Source organism: Ahaetulla prasina, chromosome 3, assembly GCF_028640845.1.
Source record: "Ahaetulla prasina isolate Xishuangbanna chromosome 3, ASM2864084v1, whole genome shotgun sequence".
NCBI classification, from domain to species: Eukaryota; Metazoa; Chordata; class Lepidosauria; order Squamata; family Colubridae; genus Ahaetulla; species Ahaetulla prasina.
The window spans coordinates 53,425,589-53,451,293 of record NC_080541.1 but is presented as its reverse complement, the minus strand read 5'-3'; positions in this window follow the sequence as shown (position 1 = coordinate 53,451,293).

The window sequence follows — 25,705 nt, the reverse complement described above, 5'->3', positions numbered from 1 at the left end:
CAATTTTATGCGGTAGAAAACCCGAATAACCAAAGACACACACACACACACACACACACACACACACACACACACACACACACACACACACATATATATATATATATATATATATATATATATATATATATATATATATATATATATATATATATTTTCTGAGGTTTTGCAGGTGTTTTATGTAGATCTTTGGTTATTCGGGTTTTCTCCATGTAAAATTGGAAGTGTCTTGGCGGCGTTTCGAAATCCATTCATCATCATCAGGCTGGGTGTTTACAGCTTAGTGCTTCTAGAAATTTCTAGAAGCACTGGCTGTAAACACTGATGATGATGACGAATGGGATTTCGTCGAAACGTCGCCAAGACACTTCCAATTTTACGCAGGAGAAAACCCGAATAACCAAAGACACACACACACACACACACACACACACACACACACACACACACACACATATATATATATATATATATATATATATATATATATATATATATATATATATATATATATATATATATGTTTTCTGAGGTTTTGCAGGTGTTTTATGTAGATCTTTGGTTATTCGGGTTTTCTCCCATAAAATTGGAAGTGTCTTGGCGGCGTTTCGAAGTCTCGACAAAGTCTCAAAGTTTCAGAATGAGACTTAGTCAAGCGTCGCCAAGACACTTCCAATTTTACGCAGGAGAAAACCCGAATAACCAAAGACACACACACACACACACACACACACACACACACACACACACACACACATATATATATATATAAATATATATATATATATATATATATATATATATATATATATATATATATTTGTTTTCTGAGGTTTTCGCAGGTGTTTGTATGTAGGTCTTTGGTTATTCGGGTTTTCTCCCATGTAAAATTGGAAGTGTCTTGGCGACGTTTCGACGAAATCCCATTCATCATCATCAGGCTAGGTGTTTACAGCTTAGTGCTTCTAGAAATTTCTAGAAGCACTAAGCTGTAAACACTGATGATGATGAATGGATTTTAAACGTCGCCAAGACACTTCCAATTTTACGCGGGAGAAAACCCGAATAACCAAAGACACACACACACACACATATATATATATATATATATATTTGTTTTCTGAGGTTTTCACGGGTGTTTGTATATAGGTCTTTGGTTGTTCGGGTTTTCTCCCGTGTAAAATTGGAAGTGTCTTGGCGACGTTTCGACGAAGTCTCATTCGTCATCTTCAGGCTTCAGCCGTGCTTCTGGGAGCAGCTTCTTGCTCCCAGAAGCAAGCTGAAGCCTGAAGATGACGAATGAGACAACGCCGCCAAGACACTTCCAATTTTACGCAGGAGAAAACCCGAACAACCAAAGACATATATATATATATATATATATATATATATATATATATATATATATATATATATATATATATATATATATATATATAAAAAAGAGGAATACCACTCACTATCATCACAAAATCTCCAGAACCGTAAAGCCTCAAACTTGAAATTTGCCATGTATGCTCCTCTTGGCTTCTAGGCGCTCACTAAGAAAGGAGTTTTTGAAATGACCATCAGAACATTAGTATTTCCTATATTATTATTAACACACTCTGATGCTAAGGAGTTCTATTCCCCCTCCCCACCTGAAAAAAAATCTGTTCCAAATGCAAAACACAAGCAGAGAAGAGGAGTTTCAGTTTCAGTTTTACTTTCATAGCAGCAAGCAGGAGATAGGTTAGGGGAGGCTTCTTTGGGGCATGCCTGAGGAAGAGAAGGGGATAGGATAGGATAGGATAGGATAGGATAGGATAGGATAGGATAGGATAGGATAGGATAGGATAGGATAGGATAGGATAGGATAGGATAGGATAGGGGAGGCTTCTGTGGGGTAAGTCTGAGGGAGAGAAATGGAGAGGAGAGGCCAATCATAACTACTCATTAATTTTCAAGCTGTAAGTGTTGACTTATCAAGACCGATCACATAGTTTCATAGCAGAGCATGGGTATTCAGCTAGTATTTTATATTTTGACTTCCTAAACATATAAATATAAATTTTCTATGCCAATTTTGTTATTATTATTGTTCTTGTAACAGAAGCTGTAGCAGCTGTTCAAAACCTTTTCTTCTATATGTCTGTTAGGCATAAAAAATAGGGCCTTTTTCTGACAGAAAGCCTATGTACAGATAAATATTTAAACATGGAAATAAATATCTAAATTTACTTCCATACTTTTAATGGGAAAATTACTATTTTAATTTAAAACAAGATGTATATTCTAGTTTCACTCATTTATAAACTATTAATGTTTTAATTTGCATTCTCATCAGAAGAACAGGAGAGAAATTACTATTTTTTCCAGACTCTGAAATGTTCCTTAATTAAGTACTGCTTATCATTGCATTACGTGTTATCTAAGTTGGAGATACAAATCCAGTGGCAGTGATTCAGGTCCTCATGTCATACTTAATACAATTTGGTAGTATGAAGAAGAAACATTTTAAATTTTGTCCTATTTTTCTCAACCTTGGCAACTTTGAAACATGCAAACTTTCTGTCTCCCATGGCTAGGGAATTCTAGGAGTTGAAGTCCACATTTCTTTAAGTTGCCAAGGTTGAGAAGCACTGCTCTATGATCTCTTTCTCTCAGACAGTATTTCTTAAAAGAATGGTACTAAGACCAAATGTGTTATGCTTGGAAAACAAACCACTTGAAGCATCCATACTTCAAGAGAAATGGAAACTACATTTCATCTTCCATCATCTGATCTCAAATGTACTACTGCAAGATCCTAGGGAAAATTGTAGGGGGTACAGCCCAAGAATCACGTTAAAGAAAGAGCAGAAATACTGTAGATGCTGAAGGGTCGGTTATTTACTGAATTGAAGCATAAGTATCTCGATAGATAGGACATCAAATATACAATATATAAATATACAAATAGAATGAAGACTATTGCTAACATAGTATAAGCTGCCCTGAGACTTCTGAGAAGGGCGGGATATAAATGCAAATTTAAAAAAAATGGAGCACCAGGGGTGGAATTTCATATTCAGCTCTTCAACAGCAAGACTCAGGAAATGGAGCATATCAAATTAGAAATGTTGGGGTTTTATTAGCTGGGGGTACATTCCCTTCCAACATTAATCTTGCCTAATTAGACCAATTTTTGTTATTATTAAAAGTCTTCCATTGTCTCCAGCTTTGTTAACTTTCACAGCCATACATTGCAACTGGGAAAACCGTAACCTTGACTATATGCACTTTTGTTGGCAGGGTAATGTCTCTGCTTTTTAATATGCTGTTTAGATTTGCCATAGCTTTCCTCCCCAGGAGCAAGCATCTTTTAATTTCTTGGCTGCAGTCCCCATCTGCGGTGATCTTGTAGCCCAGGAAATAAAATTTACCTCCATCACTACCTCCATTTCTTTCCCATCTAATTGCCAGGAATTGAGACAGCCAGATGCCATGATCTTAGTTTTCTTAATATTGAGTTTCAAGCCAACTTTTGCACTCTCCTCCTTTATCCCATCAAGTGGCTCTTTAGTGCCTCTTCACTTTCTGCCATTAGTGTGGTATCATTTGCATATCTGAGGTTGTTAATATTTCTCCCTGAAATCTTAATTCCAGCTTGTGGTTCATCTAGCCCCGCCTTTCTCACGATCATAGCAAATTTTGACCACTATATCCAATAAAACCTTGGCAGTAGCTTAAATAATGTGAATTTATAGTTAGGGTCACAAACAATAATGTGATTTGCATATCACATTATATATCCATCCATTATTGCATAGTATGCTGTGAGAATCAGACCTCTATGGATAGTTCAATAAGCCATAGTTTAAAAAATTCTAGCTCAGTGCCATGTGTAGACAAAACCATATTTTAATATTATATTACAGAATGTTTTCAATCTTGGCTATTTTAAGATGAGTAGACTTCATCTCTCAGAGGCTGAAAGGTTGAAATGGAAAAGCCTGAGGAACACTGCTATATGAACATTGCAGTATCTGTTGACTAATTCCGTTTAGTTGCATTTGAGTACTATTGTTTATGCAAACTCATATCCCAAAATGAAATGGATAAGCCATCATTTATCTGACTTCATTCATCTATTCCTCTATTAGTTCATTCTAGTCTCATAGCTTTTATTTTTTTAATCAGGGAATGTCCTCCAGCCATCAGCTTACTACTCTTCTGATGACACATTTTACCACAAAACTGAAATATCAGACAAATGAGGTTTGGGTTACCATAATAGAAAAAGTATATTCATAGTATCTCTAAATTGGTTGAATAGGGTGTTATCAATTAATAAAATAACATCAGTTTCATTTCTGGTGTGAAATAAGAATTTTGTCTGGGTTAAGGCAATGAGCTACCTGACCTCACTAACTAGATTTGTATTGTGCCTCAGTTTTCTGCTGACTCAGAACCCATGAAAGCAGATTTTCCCTTGGTGGTATTAATTCACCAGCATCGTCAATATCACTTGGAGCTGAATGAACCTGAAACTCCTGGGATATTTCTGTAAAGGGAAATTATCCTTCAGAAAGTTGAATTATATCTGTGGGACTCCATTACTTCTCCAATTTACCTACCAGATGGCTGTTCTGTTTTATTATGGATTATCTCTTAATTGAAACATCAAGACACTTCAAAGGAATACATAATGGTACCTATGCTCCAGAGCTATAAGCCATATGCTTAGTTCTATAGTACAGTACTAATTTTCTGTTTTCTGTTGCTTTCTTCTTTTACCGTTACATTATGGAAAAAAAGTTTATAAGGTAGAGGTTTTTCAGACAAAATTCCTAGCATTTACATGGTTAATACTGCAGCTCATTGGCAGAGCACAATATTTTTATGTAACTTTTTTTTTTAAATCAAATAATAAACAGCATATGTTCTCCATTGTCCAGAGGCTATTGGTGCATAAAAAGCACACTCATTGCAAAAACATGGACCTTCTGTGTTTATAGTCCTACATGATGAGATGCCTTATTTTCTTTTTATTTATGAATGCAGGGAAGGCAGAGCTAGGCAATCACCTCTATTCACTGCCCACATAAAAGCTAAATGAACTTTTTAAACAGTTTAAACTCAAAAACAATCAGTGCAAAAACAGATTCACTGAATTCAATGCACATTATATTTGTTTGCTGGTTTGTTTGCTTGCTTGTTTGTATCCCACCTACCTGCAGTACTGTGCCCCCTAAAATGGTAACGGAATTTGTGTCTTCTTCCCTTTCCCTACACTTTTTCATTGGAGTTAGGATTGGGCAAGAAAGGCTTCTGTGGGCCAGCATAACTACACTCCCACTATGCATGCTTAAGTGGAGGGTGGGGGGACCCAAACTCACTCTATACCAGAGGTCTCCAACCTTGACAACTTTAAGCCTGGTGAACTTCAACTTACAGAATTCTGGGAGTTGAAGTCCGCCAGGCTTAAAATTGCCAAGGTTGGAGACCACCTGCTCTATACTTATGTACTAGTGCCAATCAATTAACAATAAGAGTCAGCAATAAGCCTGGCTTTCAAATCTTTACACAATATTAAAACCTAATTTCTTTTATTATTTCTTTTAGTCACAGTTGCTAATGCTAAATTGGATTGTTCCAATTATTCAATTGTGAGGAACAGAAAGAAGAATGTATTTCTTTCTGTGATTCTGTGTTATACATATACTCCTATTCAAGTTATTGTATCTCTCTTTAATTATATTTTTGTAGATGTTTATTTGAGTGTGGAATTTTACTGCCACCCGCTGTCAATTATTCAAATGCTTATAGAATTTGTGCCTTAACTAAGCAACATATTCAAGAATGGGGGGGTGCCCTTTTCTCTCTCTCTCTCTCTCTCTCCTCCTTTCACAGCAAAGCACAGAATTTCTTAGAATAACAATTAGAAACTTGGCACCTGTAATGTGTCATCGCTACTGTGTTATATTTCAAAGAATGTGTCTGTGGTGGCTTCAAACTTTGAGTCAAACTCATGTCTTTCTTTTTCTTCTCTTGTATTTGCAGCAGTTGTAAAACTATTGCCTCTGAATTTTGATGCCTCTGCTAATATATGTGCCTCTAACCAAATGTCTTTAATCAAGATTCTGTGTAAGACCTATGTAAATTTGGGGCTCTTGTTCTTGAATTATTTGAGACCAAGAAACCAGTGATTTCCTGAAAGATCTAGCCTTAGAAGCAATCAAATAATTGTTAAATCCTCTCTAGTTGCTGGTGTTTCTTTAGATGGATTTACATCACACGAGGAAAGTGTTTTGTTTTGTTTTTTGTCTTGAGGAAAGCAACAGGACTTTTTGTCATATGGATTGCCCTTGCCTATATGCTGATATTGATTTTTCATACCAAAAAGGTACTTCAAACCTAATGTTTTGTTCTACATCTTTTGTTTAATTAGAAACAGTGGACACTGGGACAGGATAGTTTTCACTGAGACTACTGCACTTCCAGGAGAGAAAAATTCGACAAACAAGGGCAGCTAATAGAAGTTTGACAGGAGAGTTCAGTGAAGGAGTTGAAAGGGTAGGTCTCTAATGAATCACCTCACTAAGTTGACAGCATATCCTTGTATTCTGCCTGGTAATAATTCGTTATATATTTCCAGCAAGAACAAGTGCACAGCAATGCTTAAAGGAGAAAATGTAAGAGGATTGCAGGAACAAGCAGCCACACTTCAGTTTTATGAAGATTCATTAGAAGACTACAACAGAGGCTGACAGAAGCAGCAGTTCTCCACAAGAGAAATATATAAAGAGCAAGCCCGGCAGAGGAGAGTGATAACAAAAAAAAAATTGTTGAAAACTTGGAAATCACTTTCAGGCTCTCACTTGTGCTGAAGGGGGAGGCAACAGAACCACAACCAAAAGGACTAAAAAAAATAGGACTGATATTATATGTTTCAAAGTATCCACATAAGCGCAGAAATGCAAGGGAAATCATTCTGCCATTATTCTTGAACTCCTCTGAGATAAACATGGTTTAAGAAGAAATAAACTTCCAACATCTGCTGCTGACCATTAATAAAGAAGAAAGCAAATTGTTGGTATTGCAAAAAAAAATAATAAGTAGTAGTAACAGTGATTATGTTGACATCTTTGTGGGAACAATCTCTTCAAAAATGGAAATCTCAGTAAATTCCTGACCTTTTATGCTGACAACTTCATCTTTCCATGTGCCAGAAAGATGGGCTATTGACAGGACAGTGGTACATCTTTAAAAGATCTGTTTTTCAGTACTTAATAACTGGATAATTTCATAAAGACAAGTTCTGCTAGCACTAGGGTGGGAGCTAAATTCCCACAGTATTAATAATACAGAAAACTACTCTTTAACTATGAAGAAGTTATCTGCAAATGTCAGATGAAATCCAGCCTTGTGCTGTAAGTGAAAGAATAGCATATAGAAATGGACTTAGCTGTTTCTTTTCTCACTTCACTTTTGATGCTATCTCCTCCAAACACGCTCTCCAAAGCATTGTCGTGTGAGCCCATTTTTGCATGCAGATAGTCATGAGCAATTAAGGAACAGGGGCTCAGGCAAAGAGTAAAAAGTAAGCTTGTGATGAAAGATAAGGCAAAAAAAAAAAGGAGAACTTGGGTGAAACAGTTGACCTCTTTTCCGCTCCCTCAATTCCTAATGCTAGTCTAGGTATTATAATACCAATAACAAAAGTAGATGTGTTTGAACTGCATGAGCAAAGATTACCATAATGGTAATTTTTTAATTAGCAATTACATGCCAGAACATGCCAGAAAGCCACTTCCAGAATGTTAGTATGTACTCAGGGACATCCTATCATGTGTCCTCTACTAAAGTTAGCTATCTTGTTCAATATCCCCTGCATGATGTGCAGGAGTGGGTTCTACTTACCTTTACTACCGGTTCGCAGTGGGATCACGCACTTGCTTGCTTCTGCACATGCGCAAAAGCTTCCTGATGACGTCGGGGTTGGTGGGCAGAGCCTACCCCCAGTTTTCCTATTGGTTTGCAAGAACCAGTCCGAACTGGGGGCAACCCGCCATTGATGATGTGGTAATGCCACTGAATGTGTCCTATGTGTTGCCTATAGCCCCTGAAACTGCTAGTCCTGCCATCTTAGTTTCAAGTCATGTTATCCTAGATTGGGGGTGTCAAACTCGTGGCATCTGTCATCACCTGATGTATCACAACTTTTTTCCCCTTCGCTAAACCGGGGGTGGGAATGGCCAGCACGTGACACATCTTGCTTGCGGGCCATGAGTTTGACACTCCTGTCCTAGATAGTCCACCATAAATATTCCCTTCCTGAATGATGCAGCGAAAACCTATCAACTTCATTTCCACATAATCACTTTCTCTGTTGTGACAAGATGTATGGTGAATAGTTTTATGCAGAGTTTACTATGCATTAACCACAGGAATCAACCATCCCAGAGGTTTTGTAAAAGACAAAGGAAACTTGCTAACAGAAATCAGAGATAGCAAAGATACCAATTGAGGATTGATATAAGCAGAAGAACTGTATTTGTAAGAAATATCTCTCTTTTATTCATATAATCTTTGTTTTTCCAACATAAGCCATAATTATTATGTACAGCTAGCTTCTTATGTTAACCATTTTCTTCCTGTGATGTTCATTTTCCCTATTTATTCTAGTTTGCTTTTTATAACTTAATAATGAAAAACCCTGTGAGAATAGGAGTCAATAGTTAGGCTCAGTTGTTTCATCTTCTCAAATTGGCCTTTATTGATTCTCACTTAGAAAGTCAGAAAAGATCACAGGTAGGTGTTTAGTGAGCTTTTCATCATTAAATCCATTAGCACTAAATTTTGGCTACTACTAATGAATCACTAGCATGGCATTATAACCAGTCAGAATGATGACAGAAGCTATACTTCAAAGTCATGGAGAAGATTTCCTACTCAAGTTGTACTGAAAAAGAGAAATCCCAGCCAGTTGTGTAGAGCTTCCCCAGGAGCTGTTCCAGGAGATTGTGCTTCAGCACTTACAGCATGACCAGTAAGTGCTAAGTGAATTAAATTCTTTCCTCTTCCCTTTACAAAGGGCCTTTGAACTCATTTTAAATACGTGAAAAGCCTACATTTCCCACTAAATGTCATACCTTGAATAGTAGCAATTTTAGTCTAATCACCTTCTAAAGATTTTGCTCTGCTTGAATAATGAAAAAAGGTGATATAAAAATGGTATGAAACTAGTGTGCCCCGGGATAGGTTGTGTTGAATGTAATTACATGTGCTTCAGCAGCTGAAGCAATGTGCTATGAGAAAAACTTTTAAGGTGGCATAAGTTAATTGCACCAGTTCTAGAGAGAAGAAAACAGAATGGGGTGGAGAAGGGAGGGAGGGAGGGAGGGAGGGAGGGAGGGAGGGAGGGAGGAAGGAAGGAAGGAAGTTGGTTGATTCTTTATTTTTTAAGCAGGGGAAATTAAAAATCCTCTAAAAGTGGTAAATAGGGAACACATTTTAAAATCAAGAAGGAATAGAGACCATTATCTTTCCCTAGACATCAAGCAACTTCATTGCCACAAGAAAAAACACCTCATGCACAGCAGTCTTATGATGTATCAGCATATAAAATAAAGCAACCATCTGTAAAACAGATCATGGTATTTCTTTAGTGATATTGATCAACATGGTATTGCTCAGAGGGAGGGAGAAGGGAAAAGTAATCTTCAGGCTCTAGCAGTAATGACAGCATCATAGATTTATAATCAGTGGACTCCAGAAAGAATCTCAGATTCTGTTATCTTTTCCCTGTGGAATATGCAAAACTGTGGAAAAAGACTTTTGCACTGACATTTCTTTAATGAATACAATATTTTCTGCCTCAAGCAGTGAGGACTATAAGAAGAAAAGACAGCTTGTCTAGAGCTACTCTCTCTATAGCTGAGCGATTAGGAGGTATATTCTTATAACAAAAAGTTGGAAACTAATAATTAAACTCTCAAAAGATGTCTCCACAACACATGCACATACAAGCACATTTTTAGAAAAAGGGGACGTGACGTGGACATATTGGTTTTAAGAAAGACAAATAACAGTATATTTCTTTTTAACCAACTTAAATTTAGTTTCTCTGAAGAGAAATCTTCCTTATTTGTAAGCAGATTAATTTTTTAAAAGACAACACTAGTGCTTTAAAAGGTGACACTAGTGTTCCTGCAAATGTTGTACTTTTTTGAATGTATGTGCTAAAAAAAGACATTCTAACCAGGTTTACTCAAGTTAGGTTAGAAAGGTGAAAAGAATGAGAGTATCTAGTCAACAAAACAAACACAGATCAACCATTATGATGCAAAGGACATAGGAAACAAGGACCATACACAAGCCCAAAGACACAGAATGCCCAGAAGCCCCTGTGGAACAGATAAATATTTTAATTGTAAATGTCTGTAACTATGAAACCCTTGATTAGACGATTATGTGCCATCAAATAGAATAGAATAGACTAACAGAGTTGGAAGGAACCTTGGAGGTCTTCTAGTCCAACCCCCTGCTTAGGCAGGAAACCCTACACCACTTCAGACAAATGATTATTCAACATCTTCTTAAAAACTTCTAGTGTTGGAGTATTCACAATTTCTGGAGGCAAGTTGTTCCACTGATTAATTGTTCTGTCAGGAAATCTCTCCTTAGTTCTAAGTTGCTTCTCTTCTTGCTTAGTGGATTAAGTGGTGTTGACTGTTATCATAATTTTTTCTCCATGACAATCTGTTCCTGACCTAGTTTTTTAGGTCTTCCAATGGCACACACATTGTCACTATAACTGAGTCCAACTTCTTTACTGCTGGTCATCCCCTCCTTTTTCTTCCACCTTTTCCAATATTACAGCCTTCTGTCAAGAGCCCAAAGTAGAATAATTTTGAGTGTGGTCATCTATACCTCAAGGGAAAATTGTGGATCAATTTGTTTGCTTTCTTGGCAGTCCATAGTATTCTCAGGAATTTTTTTTCCCCAACACCAAAGTTCAAAAGTATCAATATTCTGCTTTGTCAAAGTCCAACTTTCATGCCCTAAAGCATCACAGAATATATATGCTTGCATGATCTGTGTAAAGCCATATTACTTTCTAAAGATATTGCACCATCAGAACCAAAAGCTTCCCTATTGCTTCCCTTCATCTGCAATATCTGATTGCCTACAGCACCAACATAATTAATATGACATAGGTGAAGAGATTGTCAAAAATATCTATGGTTTCAATGATGTCTAGGATAAGACATGTATGTGGCTGCCCTGGTAATTCTGTAGAAGTTCTACTCCATTCAGAAAACACAGTATGGAATGGTACTGGTGCCACCAAATAGGTATGCACCAAATAAAATATAGTCACAAATAAGGAAGCACAACAGATGCTTACTACTTTGTCTTGATTAAACTTTGAAGATTTAATGAATAAGATAATGAATAAGTTATAATAAAATTATAAACATAATGACTTGAACCAGCATGAAATCTAGGGAAATTGTCTCCTGAAATCTATCTTTGATATGTTTGATGAAAAGCAGAAATCTTTCCTTCCTTCCTGAGGGTCATCTCTAGTCAGCCATCTTTGAAGTCATGGTTACTATCAAGCACATTTTCCATTTTTTGGAGGGGGGAGCTTCATTCAGTGATTCAAGTTGAACTGCGACACATAACAGGAGATATGATTTTTTGTTCAACTTTTTCCCAACTGTGGGAAGGAATGGGGCTGCGGTTTCCTGTGTTTTCCTAACTTTAAAAAAATCATTATCCTACAGTGTTGATCTCTTTCCCACGTACTGCCAATGTTTGTGCTGACCTAACAGGTTAATAGGAATGTATATAGCTAAGAGTCTACAAGATCCTGACTTTCATCCAGCTGTCCTTTTCTCATGATCAGAACTTTATTTCTATATGCATTGTTATTTACAAAGAAGGACGTTATATTTACTGATTTTCATCAGGGCTGTTTAGTCAAACACACAGTACGCATGTGCATGCACACACAAAGAAAGGGAGTTTTGACAGAAATCACTTCCCCCATTTTCATTAGGTCAAAAGCCCTGTTGAGCATGAAAAAGTACCTTATAAATGTAATCCATTGTCAACTTTTTATGAATACATTACTCACATCATCTTATTAATTCTTTCTAGAAAATGAATAATAATGTAGCAGCAAATTTCCTTACAGGCATTCCGGATGAGGGGGAAACAAAATGATTCTGAAAATTAATTTAAGATTTCTCCTTTTATTGCTTATCAAGGGACATTTTAGAAGCTTGTTACCTCAGTAGAAAAGAACAATATTTTATAACAAGAAAATGGAAATATTACTGTGTTAGTTCATTCAGAAAAAAAATCTACTGACTGCATTCATATATTTACATACTTTTGGTGGCAAATTCTTAATAATCTCTTATTCTCAATAGGATATACTGGCTACTTTCTTCTCTAACACTAATTCAGTCTCTGCTCTGATTCTAGCTTTAATTTAATCCTGGTTTCTCATTACAAAATATATTTATAGTAACATGGATAATCTGATTTCTTGATTAGTGTACACAGGAGCTAGTAAACACAGCTGTTCATAAAGGTACAATTCATCTCATTTCATCTTAATTGATTTTCCAAGTCCCCTTTTATTTGTATAGCTCAGCAAAGTCTTTAATTTCAAATGTTTCAATGTGGCAGATCAGAGAATATTTGTTTCTAGTTTATTGCTCAGTCATTAGATTTTTACAAGTGAAATACTAGAAATGTTAAATAAAATAGAGCATATGGCATGGAAGATATTATAAAACAATCTTCAGAATAACCAAGTAAATAGGTCCTATGTCATTTGCTTCATGTCATTCACTGTGACTTAGAGACAGGGCTTAATTTAAACTAAAACAATCCTGGAAGATATCTGTAATTCCTTTACCCTAATTTCAAACTGAAAAAGATAATGTGTAACCATTAAGTCCACCTATACAAATGAGTTCTGGCTTCTAACAAAAAGGAAGAGAGGGAGCCAATTAAAAAGTCAAGATGTTGGCTGTAACAAAGCCCCACCCCTTTTTACAAGTGTTGCATAATACATGTAGATAGGATGGGCTATCTACATGTATTATGCAGATAGGATGGGCTTTACATATATGATCATGACCACCATCTTGATTTTTTTTTAAATCCCATTCATTCCACAAACCCTTCTACAACATAAATTGTTAGTTTTGATTATTTTTTTATGTGATCACAAAATATTATTTATACTCATTGCTAATATCCTGAGCCTGTTTATCTCTAATAAATACAACACTGACATTAAATTGTGACATGATGACAAACAGGAAGACAGGATTATAAAAAAATATTGCAATATTTTTACTAAATAAGATGAGAAACCAAAGTAACTAGAGTGAATACAGATAATCAAATAATGACTTGGTTCATCTTTGTCAGTGCTTCTTGTATGGTACACTTTCATCCATTTCTAAGTAGTGAAGAATTTTATATGGTTATCAAATTGAGTTTTTCCAAGCTCCATGAACCAACTATACTATACGCCCTGAGTCCTTCGGGAGATAGGGCGGTATATAAATTTGAATAATAAATAAATAAATAAATAAAAATTGTAACCACATATAAACTATAGCCACAAACACAAAAACTCCCAATAATATATTAAAGTAAATGTGATTATGCTTGTTTATCTCAAGTGGATAATATTCTGGTTTCCCAGAATAGGATTTATGCAATCATATCACAATCCCCTAGCATACAACTTTTGAGGTAAAAATTCACCATTGTTACCTTAGAACATTTCTAGTTTCTCCTCATAACTAACATATAACCAACTTTAAGTGTGTCACAGTGCAAATGTACACAATTTGCTTTAGGTTTAAAACAATTTTTAAAATTATCTCAATTTCTTCCACCCTCCAGAACATCTCTACATTTGCTGTGGCTAATGAAAACTTGTCTGTCTCATAATTCCTGGCCCTTTCTAATATACTAAAATTTTGCTTGAAATCTTTTCTCCAAATTTAAGACGTCTACAAATTAAGAGAGAGAGATATGCTTGCCATACTGAAAGGATGCTGATGTTTTAATCAAAATAATTACAAAAAGATTGCTGTTAGAATTGAACGCAGACTTAATGATTTTTAAACAAAGTCTAAACTTTTCAGTAAAAATGTCTGCCATGAAAATATTGGCCTTTAACAAAGACAACTTTTATTAAATGTTTCCATTACTTTTTTCCCTTTTATGCCACATTCATTACCATTGATCATCTATAAAAGCTCCCACAATTTTTTAACCAATCTTTGTCCCTAAATACTGGTCAACTTATTTCCTCCACAAAAAATGTGGCACTGCCACATATGATTTAAAACTTTAATTGATTTCAGGTTTCCCCAATTTGGTATCTTTGCTGGGCAATACTTACTGGAAATTCTGGAAGGATTTTATTTTGTTTGGTTTTCACAAACATACACTTGCACCATAGTTATAAGTCCAAAAACAGCTGGCTCAGAATTATGTAAAGCTTAATAAACCAATAATAAACCAATAGATTTGACTTCCGGATGAACTTCCGGCACCTTTGAAAGTGAGATCCCTGACCTCCCTGATCCCGTTCCAAGCTCTCCCTGTAGGGGTGGTGAAGCAAAGGGGGACTGCCTTGCACGTTGAGGGGAGCCGCATCTCCCCTCCCTGACTCAGAAAACCCCTCATCCAAAGACTAGGAGCAGCAGCAGTTAAAATGGCTGCCATGAAGTCAGAGAACATCCAGAAACCATAAGTTTGTGCAGGAGCAGAAAAATGGTGAACGGTGTGTCATCTGGATAAGAAAAGATTTACAGCTGAAGCCAGACCCCCCAAAAATTTAAGGGAATACCTTTTAGAACAATTTGGTACAGCAGCATGTAACTATTGTGAAAAAGCATATTGGAAATTTAAAGAAGTAAATATTTGTTTAAAAAGAAAATTAAGCTGAAATGGAATCTCCAAAACAAAAGGTGTGATATTAAGAAGGCATGTTAAGATGCTGGAACTATAAACCTACCTTTTCTTCAAATAAGCAAGAGAAATAAATTGGACTTGTCAAAATAAAAGCAGAGAAGCAGCAGAGTAAAGTAAAGAGCGCCATCTGCTAATGACAGTGAATTTTTGCAACTTGGGAATAAATATTGAAATGAAGGGATATAACTGTTGAACTATACATATTTATTTTATTTATTTATTTATTTTGTCACAACAGTATATATAAGCATAAGCATGAAGTAACTATATCATATATAAGCATATATATGAGTATAAGTACCTTCTAACCACTGCAGACTGGAATATTAAAAAAGAATTTGTGTCTGGGGATCCCTTAATACTATTGGATATACAAAAATGACTTGAGGAGTGGAGGATCCCTGAAGTAACTAACTGATTTGATTGAACATTGATGAGACATTTAAATTTGACTTGGTTTCTGAATTGACGATTCAAACAGAATGGAGTTAATGATTCAAAACATTAAGGACATTAAGGACCTTATCCTGGAACTACACAAGGACATGGTGGAAATATTTGATCATATAGATAGAAGACAGGAAAATTGTATACAAGAGACAAGGAGCAATGACCAGGACAAGAAGGAAAGAATGGAATCATCAACTGGAACAGAAGAGGAATTAGAACTGAGAAAGCAGCAAAAAGAAGATAACAAAGAGGAGACACTATTAAAATTAATAAGAATTGAGGTATTAAAACAGGAGGGAAACACTTTAAATGATTTTAAAAAGAAATGGTAGGAACAGGAAGAGGTTTGGAGGGAAATGATAGGCTTTAGAGCAGAAAGCTTTCAAATTAAACAGTGGGAAAAGACAGGGCAAGGAGAAAAAATTAAATTATGGATTCAGAATATAAACTTCGAAGTAGTTGGAATAAAAGACTTAAGAGGGAACAGGAGAGACAAGTCAAAAAAAAGGTAGGATTAAAGGATGGGATGTGGATAAGAGATAATGATTAAGGGGAGGAAAAGAGTTATAGATATCTCATGGTTATATGTTAATAATTGTATTAATATTAGAATGATATAGGCTGGACAATTATTTGGTATTTAATATAAATAAATATTAGGATAAACATTACCACAAATAGATATGAAACTGGAAAATTATTATTAATTGGAAATGAGAGGTTGAATGATGGTATTATTAAAAGTGTATAAAATATGACTTGTGTAAATAATGTGAAAGTAGATATATTTATGTGTATTAACAAACTTTAAAATATACAGAGAGGAAGAGTTAAATAATGGGAATATGAATAACAAAACAGAGTATCATGTCCTTGAATATAATAATGTGGAGGGTGGGGGGAAATATTAGTGGAAGTTTAGAATGGAAAGGTATAAAGCAATGTATCATAATCTCAAATAAGTTAGGAAAAGAAACATAAAAAATAGACACAAAGAATGAAAATGGTGATAAGCTTTAAAATGTTAGGATGTTAGAAACTGGTATTCAGACGGTATGCTGTTTGATCAATGAAATGATGTTAGTATTAAAAGAATAATATTGTATGCTCTCCAAGTAGGGTGGCATGCTATCATCTGGGAAGAGAAACATAAAGTCCACCAGTACTTCCAAAGGCATTACATCAGAAGCGCACTTTTAGATATATGGCTTAAAACTAAAAGAAGTAACTATATAGAGGTCCCTATTTGGATATTGGTAGTAGAAATGGTCACACGTCCCAACCTTCTCAAAACAGGAGAGCTGTTACATATAAAGAATTATTAAATGTGAAAGGGAAACTGAAATCAAGGTACAAATTAAAGGAAAAAGGAATTGAATTAGAATTGTGGGTATACCTAACTGGGTGAAATATGGTATACAGGAGAAAAGAAAACGGACGAACAATTTCGTATTTTTTCTACTTGAGGGTTATAGTATTGAAATTATAATGAAAGATAATATGGTGGATGTTAAAGCATATCGGTTTAGATGTTATTGCATACTTGTTAATATTTATCTGAAAATAAAAATTTTGTGTAAAAGATAGGGGTAAATAACATGGAATAAGGAAAATGGAATGTAATAATTATGAATAAGTTTATCTGTATTGAAATGTATGATACTCAAACATCACACCATCCACATAATAATATGTATAAATTTTTAAAAAATAAAAACTTGATGGAAAAAAAAAACCAATAGATTTAAAATTGATAGAATAGTTTAAATTGTAAAATGGAATAAAAAAGAAAAAATGTAAATATATTTCATAAATAATTTCAATCTAATAATTTACCAAAAAAAATCTGGGAATTCTGGTACTTGTACTCCTAATACATCTGGAATGGATCAGCTAACTTAGGTTATAAGTTACTAAAATAAAGTTTAGCAATTATAACAGTATTATTGTTTAGGGCTGCTTAGTGAACTTTGGAGGACCTTTGCCAAGCAATAGATTCCTTTGTGACTTATGTCAAGTATTTAAAAGGGATGGTTTATATGAGATAACATGATTCTAATGACCCATAACATTTGAAGAAAAATAAAAAGCAGAATCTCACAGGCCACACTGAGGCAGGGAAAGATGACATGAGGGTATGTTTGTAGATCTAAAAAGAAATCCCAGAAGAATAGCATTTCTCCCAGTTCTCTTATTACTGACATAATAAATATAGATCAATCTGACTTTGCTTGTGCAAAAATGCCGGCATGTATGTCCTTCTAAATATAGCCTGCTTTGAAACCCATCTCAAGAGTCACCTTAACATGTTACAGGAAGGAGGAAGGGGACAGAGGGTGGCTAGCAAAAAAGTAAAGGCAAAGAGCTAAATTCTTCTCATTGACTGCTTTAATAGGTTTTGGAAGCAAAGTGAAGATGTGAATGTAACATCCAAGGCTAACTATTAGAAAGAACATTGCCTATCCTTTCTTCTCTTTAACAACCACAATAGTATCAAAATTGGCATAAGAAAATGGAAACAAACATGCCCCATTCAGTTTGCTGAAAGAGAACTAAAGATACATTCTGATGGCCTTATTGAATCTTTTATGAATATCAAAGTGTGCTACCAACCTTTGCCTTTTGTTTCTATCATTGTTCTGTTGTTGTGTGTACTAACAATAACAATATAATGGAAGGGACCTTGGAGGTTTTCTAGTTCAACCCCTTGTTCAAACAGGAGACCATATATCATTTTGGACCAATTGCTGTCCAATCTCTTCTTAAAACCTCCAGTGATAGAATTCCCATAAATTCTGGAGAAAACAGTTTCACTGAATTACTGTTCTCACTGCCAGGAAATCTTCTTCTTAATTCTAGGTTGGATCTTTCTTTGATGAGTTTCTAACCATTACTTCTTGTTCTGCCCTCAGGTGCTTCCACTCTATGGCATCTGTCAGACAAAATTAATGTAAATACTTACTCAATAAAGAAATGGATATATAATTATTAGTAGAAATGAATTTAAGGGTACCATTCCTCTGTCTCCAAGTATCTATTAAACCCAGATTATCCAACAAATGAAAAAAAAAGAGTTTGATAATTTCCCTAATTTAATTTTCTTTTCAAGTTCTACCAACTTCTGATTTCATGTAGAGATCGGTGAAAGTATTTTCAGTATAGATTGGTTTTAAATGTGTTATCTGTGTAAATGTTACATTTATTTTATTTGATACATTTTTTGGCATATTTTGCTTTGTTTGTGTTTGTATGTTTGACTTTTCTACATATTCAGTATTTTAGAAACTGAATGACTTTAAACATTTATTTATAAAAATCAAATTGGAATTTTACATTTGTCATAATTGTCATAGAACTGCTGCTGTCCTTCCATCATGCCATAGATGGAGATCTGATTCTGGGTTACAGAGGTCAAAGTAGCAAGAATTAATGGGAAGAAATTAACTTGGTATAATGGTGTTTACTCACATCAGCCACATAGATCAAATGATAAACAATAATGCAAGATACAAAACAGAAGGATACAAATTGAAGATATCTTCAGCAGCATTATTTCTTTTTGCTATAATTATTAGAAATCTGCCAATATCCTTCTAACCAACAAATTACAATTCAGTAATTATGGATATGGCAATCATTCCTAGTTATTATGAAGGCCATTATTGTTGTTATTGTTAATTTGATTTGAAGACCAGACAACTCCTCTGAGATTCTGTGTGGTTTACAATTACAAATTCAATTTGCTTCCATAGTATGGAGCTCTAAATCAACTATTAGAATTAATACGGCTCAAAACTATAATTCTATTGCCTGATTGCAAAACAGTTTTCAACAGTAGTTCCTCTATCCCTGCAGCTATGGTAGAAATGGCACCCACCATCACAATATATTGATTTTCTTACTTGTCAACACAAACATACACATATTCTTTTGGAACGAAAGACTAAAGGGCATAATATGGAATGGTATATTAGATGGCAGGAGTTCAATTTTAAATAGAACTAAAACATGATTTACGGTGATTTTATGTTTCCCTAAAGTCTATAAATGAAAGATCTGGGAACTAGTTTTACATATTAATGCTTGTGTTATAGCTTTGAGACACTGGGTAACATAGATCCATGCTGGACTTTGTTCTTGTTGCTGTTAATCTCACTCTGCAGTTGCCAAAGGGTAAGTATAGCACATGTATCATAGAAGTAATATTGAAGGCTTCTTGGTACAATTTGTAATTTTTAAAGAAAAGAAGCTTCTAAAGAGGAAAAACAGTGTTCATTCAAAAGCCTTGTGGGTGTGCGCCATTCAGATAAAGGAGTCAGTGTGGGAATAAAATATGACGAGATCTCACTGGTGCAGGAGAGCATAACTATGTGTAAATTGTTTGACAGAGAAAATCTGTTGGGTTTTCCCTTCAATTTTTTTTTAAAAGGTAGATAATCCATTGTGTGCCTGGACTTTAATCTAAGTATTGTATCTGTGTTATTCAGTAAAATCTAATTGTTTATATGAAATACACAACTTATTGTTCCTGGGCCACCTGTGCTCCCACTCTAAAATTTAGTTGTATAATTGTAATAATGCAATAGAATATTAAATATATGCAGAGCAACAGTACAGGTCAGATCATATAATATTATAATTGATATAAGTGTTATTACAATTAAATCATTTATTATTTTTTATCTTCATACTGCCAACAACTCTATCCTGGTTTACTCCTTTATGAGTAAGCCTTTAGCATGCTGGTGAAATGTCAAGTGAGCCCCTCAGCCTAAAACAGATTGGTGTCCCAAAACAATTTTTTCTTCATACAGTAAAATATTGTTTTTATTTTATTCAGAAAGTTTAAAATACAAGGTCCAAAAAATAAGAAAAAAGATATTTTACAAAAAAAACCCAAAAGTAGATAAAACATTTTAAAATGTGCATTAGAAAAGACAAAAGACATACAAATATTGTCCACCATCATCGTCCCTCAGTTGAATTTTGACAAGTATACTGCAGCAATAATAGTTTCCACCAGGGGTGGGTTTCACTACCTTTACTACCAGTTCACATTGTACCTGCGCCAAAGAGTTTTGATGATGTTTGGGTCAGTGGGCAGAGCCTCCCACCGGTTTTACTACCGGTTCTATAGAACCAGTCCGAACCGGGGGCAACCCACCACTGGTTTCCACCCTTGCAAAGCAGGCCTACAATACAGAATGGTAACTAACCCTTTTTTAAAATATATGTTAAGAGGTCCAGTAACTGCACAGACATGCTTTTTTTTCTAAAACCAACCCCTTTTTAAATTAAAACTTTCATAAATTTTAGAAAATATTTAATTTGTCTTTACAACTTTCTCGTAGATTATCCTAATTGATTATAAACTTTTTAAAATGTTGATAGTAATGAGATGTTTATCTGGCATTCTTTTTAGGACTTTCAAAGCAATTGAAGCAAAGCAGTTTAGAACATTCAAAGCAGTTGAAGCAAAGAGGCCATTAAAGTATCCAAACAATCATAACAAATGCTTTAACTGAATGTGCATGTATACTACATTGTTATGCATGCAAAGCAATGTAGAAGCAAGCTTTCCTATAGTTATAAAAATGCAGGTAAATCCCTGAAATATTTATTCCATTTAAAAAATTATCCATTGCTCAATAGGTAAGTATATGTTTTAGAATAGAATATACACTTACGTAGAACTCCAAAAACAGAGAATTAATTTTGTTGTAATTGGTATCAATTATGTCCAAGAAATCTCTAGGTGTATTGTGTTAGTAGTATATCTTATATTATTATTATTATTAATTATTTATTTAATACAACACCTGTTTCCCAACAATAAAACAATATAACAATAAAGATAAAGGAGCAAAAGATGACAAAACTGACATTCCATTATTTCAAGATAAAGCCAATAGATTATAAATTTTCTCTTCCCTGCTTCCAATTTATTTATTTATTTATTTATTAATCATACTTATATACCGCACCATCTCCCGTAGGACTCAGGGCGGTTCACAGGCATATTAAAACAATATAATAAATAAGCATTAAAACCCAGTTAAGACTAAATATTATCATAGCCTGATCACTAAAACAGTAAAAACCAATAAAAACCCCATTAAAATTTGCTAAAACATATAAATCTACTTCATAAATATCAATGCATACTACATCTTCAGAGCATATTATTTATGAAGTTCTGACAAAGTTGAAAGATAACATTTCAAAATGTGATAAAACCAATATTTATTTTTCTTCCTTTTCTAAATTTCTATTCTCTGATCTCATTCTTTTCTTCTTTAGGGGCAAAGGCTATTATGTTACCAAATAATGTTATCCCAAACAGTTCACATATTGGTCTTTTTTTTTTAATTTGGAAAAAAGCCTATATATTTCAGTTGTTTGTTGATGATAAATAAACTAATGATATTTTAGTAATGATTTATTAGAAAACCACTTCCCACTTAATGCAGCTTTTTTCCATAAAACCTGTGACTTTAAATGATACATGATCAGAGATTACAACAGACCTAAACCAATAATTTATCAAAATATTAAAAATTAGTCTCAGCCAGTATATGTACATATGGGGTTGATTAAAAAGCATGCTCCTGCTTATTTGGACCTAACTGTCTCCATAGATTCATGAAATTAAATTGCTGGTGATTAGATTCTTATTTTTGCTTGAATTCAATCAATCCATCAATCAAATTTATTTCATATGCAGTGATTGTCCAATAATTAATACAATAAAATAATGCATACAAAAATAAAGAACTAAGAAAGAAGATTGATATAATATGATAATAAAATACTGATAAAAGTTGAACTTAAACAATTAAAATTAAATTAATTAAAAAACATTAATATATTCAAAAACATAATTTTAAAACTTTCAAATTATTTTAAGAACAATAGAAGCTTCATAGGATCAAGATTACTTTGATGAATAAAAAGAAATAAGCTGTAATAAGTCCAAATTGAGAAGGCTGACCTCAGCTTGAGGTCTATCAGTAATTGTGAAATGATTAAAAGGAAAGAACCTTCAATGTTTCTACCTATATCCTGTCCCTGTAATTATCTGTGGAGAATTTTAATTGCTACAATGCAAAACCTGGCAACCTTATATGCGATAAATGTTTTTTGTCTGAAAGAAGAAAATCAATGAGAGAGCCTCTCTTTTGACCTCTAAACTGTGTCGGAAAAAGAAAAATCAAGGTAATAGGAGCAATATAAACGCACATATATGTAATTGTCTATATGGCCCCTGTGCTACAAAGACAAGTCATTTCATACAACAGGACTTCAATAAAAGTTCCATTAAGAAGTAAAAATAAAGAGACCTCAAGATCAGTTTGAAAAATGTTCTTTGAAAAGCAGACTACAGTAAAGGATAGACTAAAATCATTAACTACCTGCCTATTCCCATCTAAAATAAGTCATGTGAGCTCTTTTGTGAATTTGAATACAGTTAGCCTCATTCTGAAGTTTTTCGTCTAGGCCCCTTTCTCTGATTATTCTTTTATCCTGACTTTATTCCAGAGTGATAAGTTGCTTAGGTCCCAAAATAAGCAGTAAGTTTCTTGCAAATTGCTCAATTCCTTGAAATCTAATTCTGATCCAAAGTTGGATCCCAAATTAACACACCAGCTATAAGTATTTTATTCACTTACAAACAAGAAAATTTTGCAAAATTTCAGTTTCCCTTTAATTAGAGCATAAAATATATCTAAGCTTCCCAAACATCGCCATATTTAAGTACTCAAATTATGTAATACCTCTCAATTTCCAAAATGTGTTCCCTGACTATAAAATTAGAATATTTATATTCCTCTACCAAATTTCCACTAACATGGAACTGGTCAACCCACTTCAGCAAGATCTAGCTAATGCTTAGATGGAAACATGCAGGAAATCCCAGGGCTGTATCTTAAATTGAAAATGAAAATGAACTACAAAAGAAGAAGAAAAAACAAACTGATTCCTTTGTATTTATTAATTAATTTGTTTATCTAATTTATTTAACTTTTTAATTGCACTAATAAGCTAATTTTCTTAGCTTTTTTTCAATTTGTCTGGAATTTTTATTGTCATGTTCATAATAACTTGGTAGTTCAGTGGTTAGAATACAGTATTGTAGGCAAACTCTGACCATAGCCAGGAGTTTGATCCTGACTGGCTCAAGGTAGGCTCAGCTTTCTTTCCAAGGTCAGTAAAATGAGGACCCAGATTGTTGGGGTCAAATATGCTGACTCTATAACCACATAAAGAGAGCTGTAAAGCGCTATGGAGCTGTATATAAGTGCTATATTTGTTTAGCAACAATAAGAAGATATTTTATCTATCTCCAAATCATTAGCTCTCTCGTTTTATTTATTACTTGTTTGTAATTACTATCTGATTCAGTTCTATTGTAGTTTAGTAACAAGTTGTTAATTTCCAAATAAAGTTTATTTGCCTTTTATGCTGATACATCATGTTTTTCAGATTTATTTCTTCACCACTTAAAACTGGGCTCATAGCATCCCAATTTGTTCTGAAGGATGTTTCATTTCTATTGTTTTCTTGAAAAAAATTCTCCAATTTTGGATTAGTCATTCCTTTCCTGCTACATTCTAGCAGAGTATATAATTCAACCACCAATTCTAAATTAAGTGGAATAATCTCTTCTAATTTAAATGTAATAATCACTGAAGTGTGATGCATTATAAAAATGGCTACAATTTTAACTTGTTGCAGATTCGAAAAGGTTTTAGATATCTACATAAAATCTATACTAGTATGACATTTATGTATACATGGATAAAATGAATATGCTTTTGTTGCAGGGTTCATAATAGTCCATGTGTCTGGCCTTCCCCAGCCAGATTTACTCCTTAGGAAAGAAAGACCCTCGACTCCAATTGGTTTGAAGTGATAGGTTCTTTTATTAAAGGGTGCTGGTTGCAGTAAGCCAGGCTAGAACTAAATTTCCCACGTGAAAGTTTACAAGTTTCTCCCCTCAATCTGTCCCTCCCCCCATGACCAGTCCAATTCTATGTTTTGGAAACATTCAATGTTTGGAACAATTTGCATTCCATTCCCAACCATCTCTGATCTCCCAGTGTCCTATCTATGAATTCATGACTGTGCCTTAAATTTAGAAGCTTTAATGCATCAATATTAAACTCCCCTCCTATTATAAAATTATCAATGTTGCATTTTTTCCTATTCATAATTTTTTATTTGACTCTGATTAGGATCATATATAGATGCTGGAGTTAATGTTTTAATATTAAGTTCCCCTTCTGTGAATATATACGGTATTTACTACTCCCTCCCCCATCTTTTAACATCTTTTCAACCTTGAAATTCATGCCAGTTTTAGATCCTTGTGCAAAAAAGTTGCATTTCATACCTGTCTTTCAACCTATTGTTATTGTATATGTTCCTTGTAACAGCTACATGGGGTTTAAATGTTTTAACATAGTTAAGAATTGTTTTCCTCTTAATAGGATCTACAAGATTGAGAGAAATAGTTTTACATTGTACACCTGTAGGCATTTTTATCTTCATTTTATTATTAATTATTTTTAAAGCATCACTACATAATTTCTCAATACAATAAAAATAATTACACCTCCAGGAAATTTTTGAAAGCTGAATACCCATAAAATCTATCAATATGTTACCTGATATTACTATCATATGCAATCATATAAAACATTTGTAGTTTATTCATTATATAGATGCCTTCCTCCAGAGGTGGTATTCAGCAGGTTCTGACCAGTTCTGGACAACTGGTAGTGGAAACTTTGAGTAGTTCAGAGAACTGGTAAATACCACCTCTGATTGGCCCTGCCCCCATCTATTCTCTGCCTCTCAAGATCCTGATCAGCAGGAAATGGGGATTTTGCAGTTACCTTCCCCTGGAGTGGGAGGGAATGGAAATTTTACAGTATCCTTCCCCTGCCATGCCCACCAAGCCACACCCATGAAGCCATGCCCACAGAACCAGTAGTAAAAAATATTGAATCCCACCACTGCCTTCCTCCCATTCTCTCTTTATCCTTTGGTGATCACCCTCCTTTCTTACCCCTCCCCCCACCCGCTCCCAAACTACCACCATATCCAATGTCCTAGTGATCCTTAGACAAACAGCAAAAATTCTGCAGAGGATCCTTTAAGGATTTTCTATATGGTCTGTGGGGAAGGGTGACGTACTGAGATTACTTCTCTCCTTAATAATAATATTAATAATAACAAGAGAGTTGGAAGGGAACTTGGAGGCCTT